The sequence below is a fragment of the Drosophila kikkawai genome, chromosome 3R, assembly GCF_030179895.1.
Source record: "Drosophila kikkawai strain 14028-0561.14 chromosome 3R, DkikHiC1v2, whole genome shotgun sequence".
NCBI classification, from domain to species: domain Eukaryota; kingdom Metazoa; phylum Arthropoda; class Insecta; order Diptera; family Drosophilidae; genus Drosophila; species Drosophila kikkawai.
The window spans coordinates 27,608,965-27,624,088 of NC_091731.1; the positions used below are offsets into that span (position 1 = coordinate 27,608,965).

Below are 15,124 nucleotides of genomic sequence, written 5' to 3' on the forward strand. Positions count from 1 at the left end.
TCTCGGGGCGGGGGAGAAAGGATGTTCGATGCTGTAAGCACAGTTGTCCGGTCGATGACGTTCGAATGCCCGGATAGCTCAGTCGGTAGAGCATTGGACTTTTAATCCAAGGGTCCAGGGTTCAAGTCCCTGTTCGGGCGAGCTTAATTTTTTTCTATTTTTTTAGTCTTGAAATACAAGTGGGTTTATGTAGAAGAGGGCTTGCAAAGTTTACAATATATTTTGTATACTGTTTTTGAAGCAAGAAAAAATATTAAGGAAATGTTCTATATAGCAAGTGCGCAAAATATTTTTATTTAAGTAAATAAAGTCATTTTCGAATTAAGTTGTTATATTGCATCAGTCGAGATTTTATTGCACATTTAGATGACGCTCGCAAGAAGGCAGAGCCTTAGTTTTGCTGGTACTTTGGCAGGAGGTTGCAAAATGCCCGGGTAGCTCAGTCGGTAGAGCATTGGACTTTTAATCCAAGGGTCCAGGGTTCAAGTCCCTGCTCGGGCGATTTATTTTTTTAGTTCTGTTAATTGTTTATTGTAAAGTAAAATATTATTGAGAAACGAATTCTTATGCATTATAATAAATATGCTTAATATGTGTTTGCTCTGTAAATAACCCATCCATAAATTTCTATTCTATGTATTTCGCCACTAGCTGTAAAATAATTTTATTAAATGTTAACTGTTAAATAAAGAATCCTTTAAAAAAAAAAAATAATTAAAAAATAGGTCGCCCGAGCAGGGACTTGAACCCTGGACCCTTGGATTAAAAGTCCAATGCTCTACCGACTGAGCTACCCGGGCAATGTTACTTTTTGTGCCAAAGTGCCAACAAGGCCATTCGTTTCCTGCTTAGCTGGATGTCGATAAAGCAGTGTATCGGTAGTGTGGTGCTTCACAGAAGCAGTGCTATTGTACTTCAAATCGAAGTTTTGGACACTCGGATTCCGACTGGAAGGTTGGCATCTTCTGTAATCGTGCTTCTGCGAGGTCTGATTGTGGGATGGCCTGAGGCTGGGATCTACTGTGTAGCGAACAGCTCATGTTGACGGAACGTCCGCACTAAGCTTGCCATCAATATGGGTGCCATGGGGGAGTCCGCGGCATTCAGGTTGGCTAAGGAGGGATGAACCGGGCCAGGGGTGAAAACCAGCAGCCAAGAGTTCCCGTGGTAGGCAGTAGTGGGATAGCGTACCGGAGTGAACTGCCGTTATCAGCCCAACCAATATGGTTGGACCACAATCTTTTTGTTATTTTTATTATTCTTTTTTTTATACCCTTGCAGTGAAGGAGACCTTTCCCTTTCTTGATCAGCATCAACAGCTGAGTCGATCTAGTCATGGCCGTCCGCCCGCCTGTCCGTTTCTACGCAAACTAGTCCCTCAGTTTCAAAACTATCTGAATGAAACTTTGCATATAGTCTTCTATATGCTCTCACTGCTATATATGTCGGAACGGGCCGGATCGGACGACTATATCATATACATAGCTGCTATACAAATGTTCGATATATTTTTAGAAAAAACATTATTACTCACCATTTTTCAGATATGGCCATTTTATATTATCTCAGAATTTCGATATAAATTTATGAAAATCGGACGACTATATGATATAGCTGCCATAGAAACGATCGAGAAATAAATAGGAAAACAAGAAAGGAAGCTAACTTCGACACGCCGAAGTTCGTATACCTTTGCAGATTACAATTGGATCACTAAGAATCGAGCCATTCTGGTTAAATAATTAAAAGTAAAAAATAAAAGAAAATATATAAAAGTTGTATATTTATTCATAACATTAATAAAATGCTGAAAACACACACAAAACAGTTTGACAGTTACAGTTACATTCCTAGCTTTACATTTTCTCTACATCTACCGATCGCTTCTATGGCAGCTATATGATATAGTTGTCCGATTTTCATAAAATGTATACCAAAATTCTATAATAATAAGTAAATCTCATATCTCAGAGTAGATAAACTATCCTTTTTTAAATTTAATTGCAGGAAGCTGCCAGGAACTCAAAGCTGATGCCGATGGCGAGTCAGAGAGCGTTGGCAAGGTGGATCAGGACGAGGAGGAGCAGAAGCGGACCAGGTGCTGGGGCAGCACGACGAGGGTGCCACCAAGACCGAGCCGAAACCACTGGAAATGACCTCCGACATTTCCACATACCTCACCTTTTCTTCTTTTATTTATTTAAAGCTGAAGTAAATAAAAAACCTTTAAAAATTTGTTATTTTTGACTTATAAGGAGGATGCGGTTTTTTTTTTGGGTGGAATAATTTAAACTGGCTCAATAAAAGGGCATTCTTGCGGTGGACAATGGAAAAAACATGAAATATTGCAAAATTTCTAGATCAGCATCACTGGCAGTTAGTGAGATGCCATTTTGTCCCAATAATGCAAAATAGCTAGATGAGCATCACTGGCAGTTAGTGAGATGCCATTTTGTCCCAATAATGCAAAATAGCTAGATGAGCATCACTGGCAGTTAGAGAGATTCCATTTTGTCCCAATAATGCAAAATAGCTAGATGAGCATCACTGGCAGTTAGAGAGATTCCATTTTGTCCCAATAATGCAAAATAGCTAGATGAGCATCACTGGTAGTTAGTGAGATGCCATTTTGTCCCAATAATGCAAAATAGCTAGATGAGCATCACTGGCAGTTAGTGAGATGCCATTTTGTCCCAATAATGCAAAATAGCTAGATGAGCATCACTGGCAGTTAGAGAGATTCCATTTTGTCCCAATAATGCAAAATAGCTAGATGAGCATCACTGGTAGTTAGTGAGATGCCATTTTGTCCCAATAATGCAAAATAGCTAGATGAGCATCACTGGTAGTTAGTGAGATGCCATTTTGTCCCAATAATGCAAAATAGCTAGATGAGCATCACTGGCAGTTAGTGAGATGCCATTTTGTCCCAATAATGCAAAATAGCTAGATGAGCATCACTGGCAGTTAGAGAGATTCCATTTTGTCCCAATAATGCAAAATAGCTAGATGAGCATCACTGGCAGTTAGAGAGATTCAATTTTGTCCCAATAATGCAAAATAGCTAGATGAGCATCACTGGTAGTTAGTGAGATGCCATTTTGTCCCAATAATGCAAAATAGCTAGATTAGCATCACTGGCAGTTAGTGAGATGCCATTTTGTCCCAATAATGCAAAATAGCTAGATGAGCATCACTGGCAGTTAGAGAGATTCCATTTTGTCCCAATAATGCAAAATAGCTAGATGAGCATCACTGGTAGTTAGTGAGATGCCATTTTGTCCCAATAATGCAAAATAGCTAGATGAGCATCACTGGCAGTTAGAGAGATTCCATTTTGTCCCAATAATGCAAAATAGCTAGATGAGCATCACTGGTAGTTAGTGAGATGCCATTTTGTCCCAATAATGCAAAATAGCTAGATGAGCATCACTGGCAGTTAGTGAGATTCCATTTTGTCCCAATAATGCAAAATAGCTAGATGAGCATCACTGGTAGTTAGTGAGATGCCATTTTGTCCCAGTAATGCAGAATAGCTAGTTGAGCATCACTGGCAGTTAGATGAGCATCACTGATGCAGATGAGCATCACTGATGCAGATGAGCATCACTGATGCAGATGAGCATCACTGATGCGGATGAGCATCACTGATGCAGATGAGCATCACTGATACAAGTGAGCAAAACTTTTCATTCAAATTGGCCGCTTTCCAAACTGGGGTAACAGGCGAACAGAAACCAGCAGCAAGCAACTGAAAACTGGTATAAACTGTTATAAAAACTTTTGGGCAAAAATAATAATTGGTATAAACTGTTATATTTCATTTTATGCATTTATACCTATTTGTTGCCGACAACAACAGCTTGATGGCAACAACAACCTTTTTACAACAACATCCCTACAGCAGACCATCCAAATTTCCGAACATTTCCATGCAAATTGCCCGTTTCCCAAATTGGGGTAACAGGCGAACAGAAATCAGCAGCAAGCAACTGAAAACTGGTATAAACTGTTATAAAATGTCCAAGTTTCGAACCATTGATCTTGGAGTAAGCGAAGACTCAAACCAGATGTGACCATATTGTAAATTTTTTGGCTAAAATGTTGCTTAAATGCACCTGGGCACACTGAAACTGATCGTCGTTAAATTCAAATTCAAATTTGGCAGTTAAATTCAAATTCAAATTTGGCAATTCTAAAAAAATTCTTAAATAAATATAAAAAATCTAAAAAATGTTAAAAATTCAGAAAAAAAATGTTAAAATTCAGAAAAAATTTTAAAAATTTAAAACAATTTTTTTTAAATTTGGAATAATTGTAAAACATCCGAAAAAATTTTTAAAATTCAGAAAACAAATTTAAAAATTTAGATTTTGCTTTCAAAATAATTGGATTTTTCCCCAAACGATCCCAAATAAATGCCGCCTTCACAAAAAAATTTGACATTGATTTCACCATCTTTTATTGATTCATATTTGTGTGTTCCATCAATTACATTTACATATTTAAATTGCATTTATAAATATTTTAATTATTTACGCCTGCTGCAGGGTTTTAACTAGCCCGGAGCCAAGATCCGATTACCGTCCTCCACTGCCATCGGGTTGAGATCTGTCATCCCAGCTGCTCGCTCCTCCAGCTTCACCTCTGCCGATCAGGTGATCATCAATCAACAATTACAATGAACTTGATGAACTTGTGCTTCCCAGATCCCTGCGCACGCTCTTGTTTTCGCTATTGGAGTGCTGTAAATATAAGAAATAAAGCTATGTAAAATTATATTAAATTATGGATAAGTTTTTAAGAAAAACTGAGTAAGCAGTTTTGTTAAGCGCAGAACAGCTTTCCGAATTGAATTTCATGCGTTTTTGGCTGAGTTATAAATTTTCAAAAATGTTTATTTCCCCCCAAAATTATCACAATAATTTTACATTTAATTAAATTATTTTTAAATAAAGCAAAAATGTTGGCCAGTACCCAATATATGTATACATGAGATAAGAGTTGGCATTGGCCGCTAGGCCCAGACACAAACGGCTGAGCGAGATTCGTGGCGAATAGAAATTGCCCAGAATGCCAGACCAAGACTTTAATACGTCCAATCCGATCGGAAAGAAGGCCTGAGACCAGAGTTCCTCAATCCGAGACCACAAAGAACTGAGACTGGTCCACTTGGGGCTTATAAACCTCATCGCAAACCTAATTGAGCTGGAAGGAATAGTTAATAGTTAGATTAAAGTATCTTGATCCTTACAAAATAAAAAAACTGAAAGTGCAAATTCCAAGAAACACTTTATACATCAAAGAAAAAGTAGAGTAATTATACATACCTGCCAATCTTTTAAAAAGGCCCCCCCAGCTTAAAAGTTATTGCATTTCTACTTTTATTTTTATACCCTTGCAGGGTATTATAATTTCAGTCAGAAGTTTGCAACGCAGTGAAGGAGACGTTTCCGACCCTATAAAGTACATATATTCTTGATCAGCATCAACAGGGGAATCTTTCTAGATATGAAATGAAGTATGCAGATTTATTAACTGTAGAAAATCTTGCACAGAACAGTTTTCCGATTTAAAATTAATGCTCTTTTGGCAGAGTTAGGATATTTTTAATTTAAAAAAAATCAAGAAGTTTTTTAATATAAAAAATCAGATTTTATAATACAAAATAATATTTTCCTAAGTCAAGGAATCATTTCCGACCCCATAAACCATATATATTCTTGATCAGCATCAACATGCGAATCTTTCTAGACATGTCCGAAAGAAATCGATTTTTTGGCCATTTTTGCGAAATTTGATAAGGGGTTACATCATTAAAATTAGCAAAAATGGCCAAAAATTTTGATTTCTTAAAATTTTAAATTTGGTATGCAGTTTTTTTAAATTAATAAAAACTAACACAAAACTGCTTTCCGAATCGAAATTAATGCATTTTTGGCTTAGTTATGATATATTTTAATTGTTACCTGCAAGGGTACACTAACTTTGGCTGGCCAAAGTTAGCTTTCTTTCTTGTTTATTCTTAAAATGCAAGTTTTTGTTTCAAAACAAAAGTTATTTGTCAATTTTTATTTTACTCATAACTCTTATTTGCCTTCCCTGTCAATAACGGATGTCGGGGTTGAAGGTTTTTCAGTCGGAGGACTATACCATTTACTCATTTCTGCTTCCTCACAGGGAGGGGGCGGAGGGAGCTTCCGACGTATTGGCTTCAAGTAAAAAGAAATGAATACAAATTAAAATGGAAATTCAACAGGATCACGAAAACACTTATGTACTTTTCCGCGTCCACGGTGGTGCCTACGGCCGCCACTGGCCAGTCCCAGGAGAACGCAGGAGCAGATCAGAAGGATAAGAGCCATTTTCGGTGACATTTTCGACAACAGAGATTGAAAAGACTCTAAGCTAAAACTGAGATTTCGATCCCATTTATACCATTCAGTAAGTGTTATCAGTGAGAACTTATCAGTGCCCAATTTTTTATATTACTTCTTTCTTTCTTAGAAATGGTAATAATTTGTTGCTTAGAATTTCAGGCGGAGCAGTTCCCAATATTTTTAATATCAGCGAATGGTAACATGCCAATATACTTACATATTTGGGGTTTCCGAAATCAAAAAAACATAGCCTAATTAAAAAAAAAAGATAAGTAAATTATAATTAAAAAAAAGAAATAAATAAATAAAGTGGAACCTTCTACCAAAACCTGCCACTCTTTGATTTTGGAGATGTAGAGTCTGGAAAGATGAACGCTGAATTCTCTTTGGTTTTATCGGGCCACTGAAAGCCGTATCCAACTTTTTGAATCTATTTGTTTATTTTTGTTTATCTTATTTTCTTAAAATACTTTATTGAATTTAAGTTAAAAACAAATATAACAAGAAAGGAAGCTTATATTTTTAAAAATATTTTCTCCTTACAGATCTGCTTAAACTTGGAATATAACTCTCTAAATATTGAAGAAAAGAGAAAAAAATTGTTTTTATTTTTGGTTTTTTAAATCTACGTTTTATTTTCCCAGTGTAAGGTAAGCAGTAACAAACAGTTGGCAACGCGATTATCGATAAAGCAGTGTGCCCGTCGATATCAAATATCAAGCAACGCGTCAACGACTCGAGTTTTAGACTCTCGGATTCCGACTGGAAGGTTGGCATCTTCTGTAATCGTGCTTCTGCGAGGTCTGATTGTGGGATGGCCTGAGGCTGGGATCTACTGTGTAGCGAACAGCTCATGTTGACGGAACGTCCGCACTAAGCTTGCCATCAATATGGGTGCCATGGAGGAGTCCGCGGCATTCAGGTTGGCTAAGGAGGGATGAACCGGGCCAGGGGTGAAAACCAGCAGCCAAGAGTTCCCGTGGTAGGCAGTAGTGGGATAGCGTACCGGAGTGAACTGCCGTTATCAGCCCAACCAATATGGTTGGACCACAATCTTTTTGTTGTTATATATTTTTTTTAATACTTCATAAGCTTAGAATAAAATTTTTTATTTTATTAATTTGTTTTGCAATATAATTTTTTATGCAGCCAAAATTAGAATATAGGGAGAGCTTTCCAGAGCTTTCGGGGCAAGCTTCGGCTCTTGAAGCCTATTGGAACTGTGGCCGCCGTTCACCACATGCCCGGGTAGCTCAGTCGGTAGAGCATTGGACTTTTAATCCAAGGGTCCAGGGTTCAAGTCCCTGCTCGGGCGATCTATTTTTTTATTATATTTTTACTGCATTTATCTGTTTTTTATTTTTTGGTTGTGAAATATCAGATTATTAAGAAAATTAGTTCCAAAAAGTCGAGCATTCCGAAGCAACGAAACTGGAAAAGAAATCGTACAGCAGCCACACCAGCATCTAATTGAACCCTCATGAAATTAGCACCTTTTATTTGCGTTTCCATTTACTGCCGACATCGTGGTTATACCCAAAATGTATCTATGCCCGTTCCCTGCACACTGGCTTTTGTATTGTATCTGATAGTTTGAGAGAGTTTCTGTCGATGTTTGGCTAGGTTCCGGCGGCAAAGCGCAGAGCTCGTTTATTTTTTGGACGTCTTTGTGGCACAGAGAAAAATATCGATTTTATGATGCAATTAGTTATTTTTTAGGTATAATTTTTGCGTCTTAAAATACTCTCAAAAATAACTTAAAATTTAATTTAATTTAAATTAAAATATTCTATCTATTCTTTAACGTTTTTTATGACACAATGTTGAAAATCATTTATTTATTTCTACCTATTTACATAATATATATTGAAAGTATATAAATTGGTGTATTTTTCACCGTGTGACTCTCACGTTACGCCTAAGAATTTTTGACACACTTTCCTAACCCCCGGAGAAGAAAAAGTCTCTGGTAACATATAGTATTTACCGAGACCAAGTCGTGGCCGCTTTGGTCGATTTAGCAACGGACCTGGATGCTGGCCATTTGTTGCCGCCTGCCAAGTGAACTAGAAAACGAATGCGTTTAATTAGCATTCATTACGACGAATCATCAAATTGCCCCGCCGCTCACGATGCAACAATAAAAGCAGGGACGAACGTCCGAGAGGAGAAAACGTTTGGTGTACATGCTAATCTACAAAATAAACGCAAATATTTAGATGATAAACCAAAGTCAAGAGACGTTTTCCAAACTGTTCCATGACGTTGGATGATATGCTCCGGAGAGATTCCATCAAGGCTGCGGCGACCATTAGCGACCGCCCTTACCTGTCCACTCCGCCTCAGGTAGCCATTGCCTAAAAAAAGGAAAACGTAGAGGAAATATGGGTCATAAATTAAAAAATGGCAAACACGAATGGGACAATAGATTTCCCTCGTTAGAGCCAGGGAACCGTTTGCCTTTCTCATTTCATACTTGGATTTCACATTTTCTTGGTTTGTTTATGAGAGATCCGGGAACGAACAACAATGGCGAATGTCAAAAAATCTTAAATTCCTTAAAGTTGCATCTGTCAAATGAACGGAAATTGTGCAGACAATAAAATATGAGTCGTAAGATATGTTTAAAATATTTAAAAGTGTTTTTCAAAGGACTTTTCGCTTGGCTTTTAAAATTGTAAAATGTAATATATGAAATGTAAATGCAATGCATTCTTATTTTATTAAACAGAAATATTGCAATTATTCATGGTAGAAAACCTACGAGATTAGTAATATTTTATTTAGAGTTATGTAGTTTAAATAAATAATTAAGTTTTAATAGGGACCTTTAGCTTAAAATAAAAATCAAACTATATTCATATCATCTACAACATGTATAGCTTTTTTGATAATTAATTAACATAGAGTAAATATATTTTTTGGCTTTACTGCGTAGCTCCTAATTTTTAAATGTCTAATATTTGAACCAATTAAACCAAAACACCTGAATTTCCCTTTAACTGACAAATATGTAATCCCCATTCACAAGTTTTAAATAACCTGTTTTATCCATTTCCAGTCCGAATCGAACCAAATTAAACTGCATTTTCCGCTAATATACATATTTGGCTAACACCGATTTCCATCCATTCAAAGGCAGCTAATTGATATGTTTGCCCTGCATTGACTTTCATAACCGCGTCGCCTGATGACTCCCGTTAATGGTGTCCCCTTCGATGGCCAACTGGGTAATTATCAGTGCAACAAATTTGAATTTAACGAGCGCATCAACACCAGACTCCGCCCACGGCCGCAGCCAGTCCCATCCACCCGCTGAATGGGGTCCTTTTGGACCTCTCGAGGACCTCAAGCTCCCCAGAGCGAGGATTTTCCCTGGCGAAAGCGACGGTCTGATTAATGAGGCTTTAAATATCCCACTTTGATTTCATTCTGAAAACACGCGGAGCGTTCTCGTCGCCGCTCCTTCAACAAAGAAGTTTCATTGACTCTCAGCTCGGCGGACCAGGGGGAGATATGCTGGAAGGATATATACTTATATATATTTATATAAGGAGAGCCACGCTGGCCTCGTAAATCGCCGCGAGCTGAGGTCCTCCCACTCACACACTCGCCGTCACCCATCTATCGGGCAAGTGAGAACGAGAACTGCTGGAAACAGGGTCCACAAATGTCTACAAATGAGCTCGATTCGCTCAAACTCTCCTAAACACAAGCACACAATGTGCCCTGGAAAATGAAGAAACAGGAGTTGGCACACTTGGCGAAATAGTTATTGAATCCAGGTTGACCTTTAGCTGAAACTGAAAAGTAATATTTAAAAATTATTATACAGGACTAGCTTGAATACATTTTATAAAAATATTATATAATATTATTATCGAGTTCACTGTTTAAGACTTAAATGGTTAACTTATCATAACATTCATATAAATGTTAGGTTTCCTATTCTATCTACTACTTCGGCTTCTACTTTACACAACAAATTAAAATATTTTACCATATTTTTATTTTAATTTGATTTTTTCAAGCATTGGATATGGTTAAAATAATTGCAATACTAAATTTTAAGCTTCTTAACCGATTCATAAACAAGGATATCCGATTTAATAAATATATTCTACATATATTTAGAGTATCCTGCAGACAGACCAAACTTTTTCTGGGCAAGAAACTCAACCTAACCATTTATTCGAGTGTCTGGCTCTCTTCCACAGCTCAATTCTCTTTGGTGCTCTCTCTCATTCTCTCCACACAGCCCTCTGTTCCTCGCTTCCCGCAAGTTCCCAGTTGCTTGGGCCACACACAACCCAGATCCAGATCCGTATCCAGATCCCAGCCAGAGCCAGGGCCCAGGGGAGCGGAAGCGGGGTGTCAGCCGAAGGGAGGAGGGCTGAGCGGCGGGCATCATGGCTGTTATCAACTTTGGCAGAAAGCGCCGCTCACCGCTTACGGCTCGGCGTAGAGCGTACGGCATTCAGTGGCTTGGTGGGTCGACGGAGAACGCCGACAGAGGCAGCGGCAGCGACTGCGGCGGTTCCGACGAACGCTGGTTGAGCTCACTTCAGTTTCAGTTTGAAATTTGATGCCGCGGCGGAACGTTGGGCGTTCTCCTCGCAGAAAAAAGGCGGCCATCGCCCGTCGCTGCTGCTGCTGCTGCTGCCGTCGCTGCAGCAGAGCGGCCATTATCCTGCAGGAGGCTGGGACCTGATCCTGATGTGGCTGCAGCGAAACCATACAAAAACCAAGTAAAACAACCAGAAAACTGGAAAACCTGTGAAAAAGTGCTTACAAATCTAGAGGAAATATATTCCAAAATCAATTATTATAAAACCCTCAGCCAAAATATGGATTTCCAGATGCATTTATTGCGGGTTCTTCCCAATCAGGTACGTCCCAGAACTCCAAATTTATGCGAATCTAAATTTCTTTAACAAAAAAAGAACGGAGATGTGCCAAAGTCACCAGATAGCACTACGCATGTGCATTGAGGGGGGTCCAGTGGGTGTTGAAAAGGGGGGACCTTTGGGGGCTGATGGCAGCGCCATAGTCAATTGCCATTTCCAAAGCCTGCGCCTGTCCTCATTTTGACTCGTCGTCGTCGTTGTTGCCTCTGTGTGAGTGTACACATCCGTGTGCCCGTTTTCCGAGAGCTCGTCCCTGTCTATGTGTGTGTGTGTGTGAGCGCCCGGAAATGTGCTCCTTTCATCCACTTTTCATTTGCGCAGAACACAGCTCGGTTCTCACCCCCGTCACTTCTAAAAGTCGGGCGCAAAAAAAAAAAGGAAAAGCCAAACCGAATTTCAACCTCGTTGTCGCGCTATCAGCAGCAGCAGCAGCAACAGCAATGGCAATGGCAACCACCCCCTGGCAGCCCAACCCCCCTGTGAATGTGCTCCAGCTCCTACCCCTCCTGCTCTGCTCCTGGTGGAAGGCACTTGTCCCGCCATTTAGTGCATGGGGTTAAGTAGTATACCGAAATATTAGTGGCGATGCCCAAGGAGCGGCGACAGCTGCCCGACTGGAGGCTGGCACGGGGGCCAAGACGATGATTATCGGTCTCAGATACGCCAAGTGGCAAAGTGTTAAGCCCCCGGCTGAGAGTGGGCTGGAGAGGAGATGCCTTGGTGGGTGATGGCATGATGGGGATGATGATGGTGACCCAACCCCAAGTCTGACTGCAGCGGCTGCAGTTAATGGCTGTGCGTACATGGCGAGCTGCACATAAATACACCGAGAAAACCTGTATTACCTATTTCATATTTACTTTATAAATTTATTATTATTTATTTATAGATTTACTTTTTGCTGAGGTTATACTATCAAGCTATTAAACTTCAAAATATTACCCTAATATACAAAAAAAAAGTATAATTTCCTGCTGCCAATTTTGGAAGTTTTGTTAAAGCCTACAATTAATGTTTTTATTAATATTTAATATTTAATATTAATTTTTCTTGGTGTATTCATTTACTCAGTGCAGTCTGTGTCTGTATGGCGTGGAGATGCGCGTAAAGTGCGTGTCATCCGATTTCTGGCCTGGATGCGCAGCAATATGGCGCTGCTTTCGCTTGGGGGAACCCCCCTTGAAAAAGCACATCTTTTTGAAACGACAGAGAAAGCGTCTGCACTAAAAGTCAAATAGTTTCAAAGGCTGCTCTTCGTTTTATTTTTATTTTTGACCCACCAATTGTTTCGCTGCTCATTTAGTATGCAAATGGTTCGAACTAAAACCGGCAACTGACTAATAACCAAATGAGCAGGTGACGGCTAACCAAACTGGCTGGGTCACAGGCTTTATAGGAAAAGCAAAATAAATAAGAGTTTATGGCTATTTTATGCATTTGCTGACGTTGGTTATTGAAACCACGGCCGGCCGTCGGCCAGCGTCGTTTTTTCTTTGGCTCTTGACAAATTCGGAGAGCTGTTCGTCTCCGGGCTTTCGGGCGGTATCTTTATGAATCTTTATGAAGGTGCTGCTGCGCCAACAAGTTCGTTTGTTTTTTTTTTTTTTTAGGTTGGGCTTTGACCTGAATATGAGTCATAAATTTGGCCTGGCCTGTTGTATAATTATTCAGTATGTCCACATGGCCCACAAAATGCATGCAATGTTGGTCCGGATTCCTCGGGGCAATTAGGCCCTTTACAAGGGAGCTTAGCCTGGGCAGCACCGGGAGAGCGGGTGTGGTGGATTGTCAGTGATTAGATATGAATTTTTAAAAGTTTGCATTGGGAGTGCTGTGTGCCTCATAAATATGAATGAGCGGAGGAAAGTGTTAAGAGCTCTCAGATTTAAATCTGCAGCTTGTGACGGCGGTTCTGTGTCAATGGGTCACGAAATAATAGGGGTTAAATCATTAAAAAAAACTATAAGTATGCAAACTATGTGACATTTTAAAATTGATGATTGTTATTAAAACATTCAGCAACAAAATAGCAAAAAAAATATATTAGGGATTTCCCTATTCAGACTAACTGATATGGCTTGATTTAGGAAATTTCATTGACCTTGCCACATGCTGCATTTTCCTTACGACAATATTCCCCTTATCAAGCTGCTGATATTAACATACCCTTAGCGCACCATCCCCAAACATCCCGACCAACCCCATGAGTTTGCAGAAACAAACAGAACTGAGCTGGGAACTTTTACCACCTAATTTGGGGTAACTGCAGTCTGACATATTTATTGGAATTTCATGCTAATTTTTAAACAATCACCCAGTTGGAATGCAGCTGGCCTAGGGACCTTGCACTTTATAAAGTGCACAGAGAGAAAACTACTGGGAGATTAGGAACTGCTCAAACTTAAGAAATATTTAAATCTATTTAAAAACATTTGGTATTTAAGATTAGACGGGTTCTGCATTTATTACCAATTTTATTGCCCATATTTTGTGATTTTTGTTTGGTTTCGACAACCTGCTTCTCTCTCAGCGAAAAGATAAATTAAGATACTAAAATGAAATAAAGGGAACCACTGAATATGCGAAAACGAAGGCGCGTCTTTTTGTAAACAACAAACGGACACCGACAATATCGGGAGAGAAATAAAACGGAGACGGAGACCGGTATGTGCGCCCCATACGACAGGGATACAGATACAGATACAGATACCAAAACCGCGGTGCCGATACCCATACAGATTCAGATACAAATGTACAGATACAAAATGCCGCAAGCCCGGGCAGGTTGAAAATAAACACAACAAAAATCGCGAGCCGCGAACCATTTTCGGAATTTCTTTCTTACCTCTTTCTCTGCCCATTTCTACCTACCTGCCTGCCCCCCCGATTCTTGCCGCGAATGGCAAGAAGGTGAAGTAGCAATAATAATATTATTCAGTAAGCCGAAACAACCTTGGCCTCCGAAGCTCCGCAGCAAACGCAGCGCCTCACCTCAGCTTGATGCAAACAACAAAACATGGCTGAGGGCCGTCGGCACCCGGCAGCCGGCACAGTGGGGCAAACGGAGATTGAACAGTGATGCGCCGGCACAATGCACAGTGACATTTGGCACTGACCAAGGTAAATGATCCCTGGGCCCCCCGCACCGCTCCTCGCCCAGCGGAGAGACTTTGATTTATGTGCGAAGTCCTCTTCATGAGCTAAGGGCAGCATTGCACAAATTTTAGCCAGTCATTGGCCCTTTGTGCCGCTGTATCTGTTGCTGGATGGTCGATGGTTTATGGGTCTGGCCAGGGAATAGGTTAGCGGATGCTAAGGGGGAAGCACACTCGGCAAAATAGTTGCAAATCAAATTCCTAAAAGTATTTTTTCAGGAAGTCTGCTTTAACTTCTTACGTTTCCCATCAGTGGGAATTTTAATTTTAAATTCATCAGTTGATTTCCAGTTTGAAAACCTAGTGAATATTCACTATTCACGAAAGCTAAGATAAGCATTACTTCTCCAAGAAAAGAAGGAATATTTTTACATTTTTAAAAAAGACTTTTTAAAGTATCTTAAATATTTAAAAATAGCTATAGACTTTTTTGTAAATCTGAAATTATTTTCTTATACGTTCCGCCATTTATTCTCACCGTGCACTGGTAGATGGGAAGCTAAGCATTCTTGGCCCGCCTTTTGTTTTGCTACTTCCGGAGGGGATTGCTCTTGGGGCCTTCTCCGGGAACATTCCCTCGGTCACTGCTTTCGAAGGTGTGCTATCGGACACACACCTAAGAACAAACTGATTGAGTGATTCTGGTGGCTTACTAAACCGAGTTAATAGGTTAAGTAAAAGA

The 15,124-nt window shown here is 39.6% G+C and overlaps 4 non-coding genes across 4 annotated transcripts; 3 read left to right on the plus strand and 1 right to left on the minus strand.

Annotated features, from left to right (window-relative positions):
* The first annotated feature begins 67 nt into the window (after nt 1-67).
* On the plus strand, nt 68-140 carry TRNAK-UUU (transfer RNA lysine (anticodon UUU)). Its single transcript has one exon. It is a non-coding gene; the product is annotated as a tRNA-Lys (tRNA).
* Nucleotides 141-428: 288 nt separating this feature from the next.
* TRNAK-UUU (transfer RNA lysine (anticodon UUU)) lies at nt 429-501 on the plus strand. The gene has a single exon. It is a non-coding gene; the product is annotated as a tRNA-Lys (tRNA).
* Nucleotides 502-727: 226 nt separating this feature from the next.
* Nucleotides 728-800, minus strand: TRNAK-UUU (transfer RNA lysine (anticodon UUU)). The gene has a single exon. It is a non-coding gene; the product is annotated as a tRNA-Lys (tRNA).
* A 6,822-nt stretch (nt 801-7,622) lies between these two features.
* On the plus strand, nt 7,623-7,695 carry TRNAK-UUU (transfer RNA lysine (anticodon UUU)). The gene has a single exon. It is a non-coding gene; the product is annotated as a tRNA-Lys (tRNA).
* Nucleotides 7,696-15,124: the final 7,429 nt, after the last annotated feature.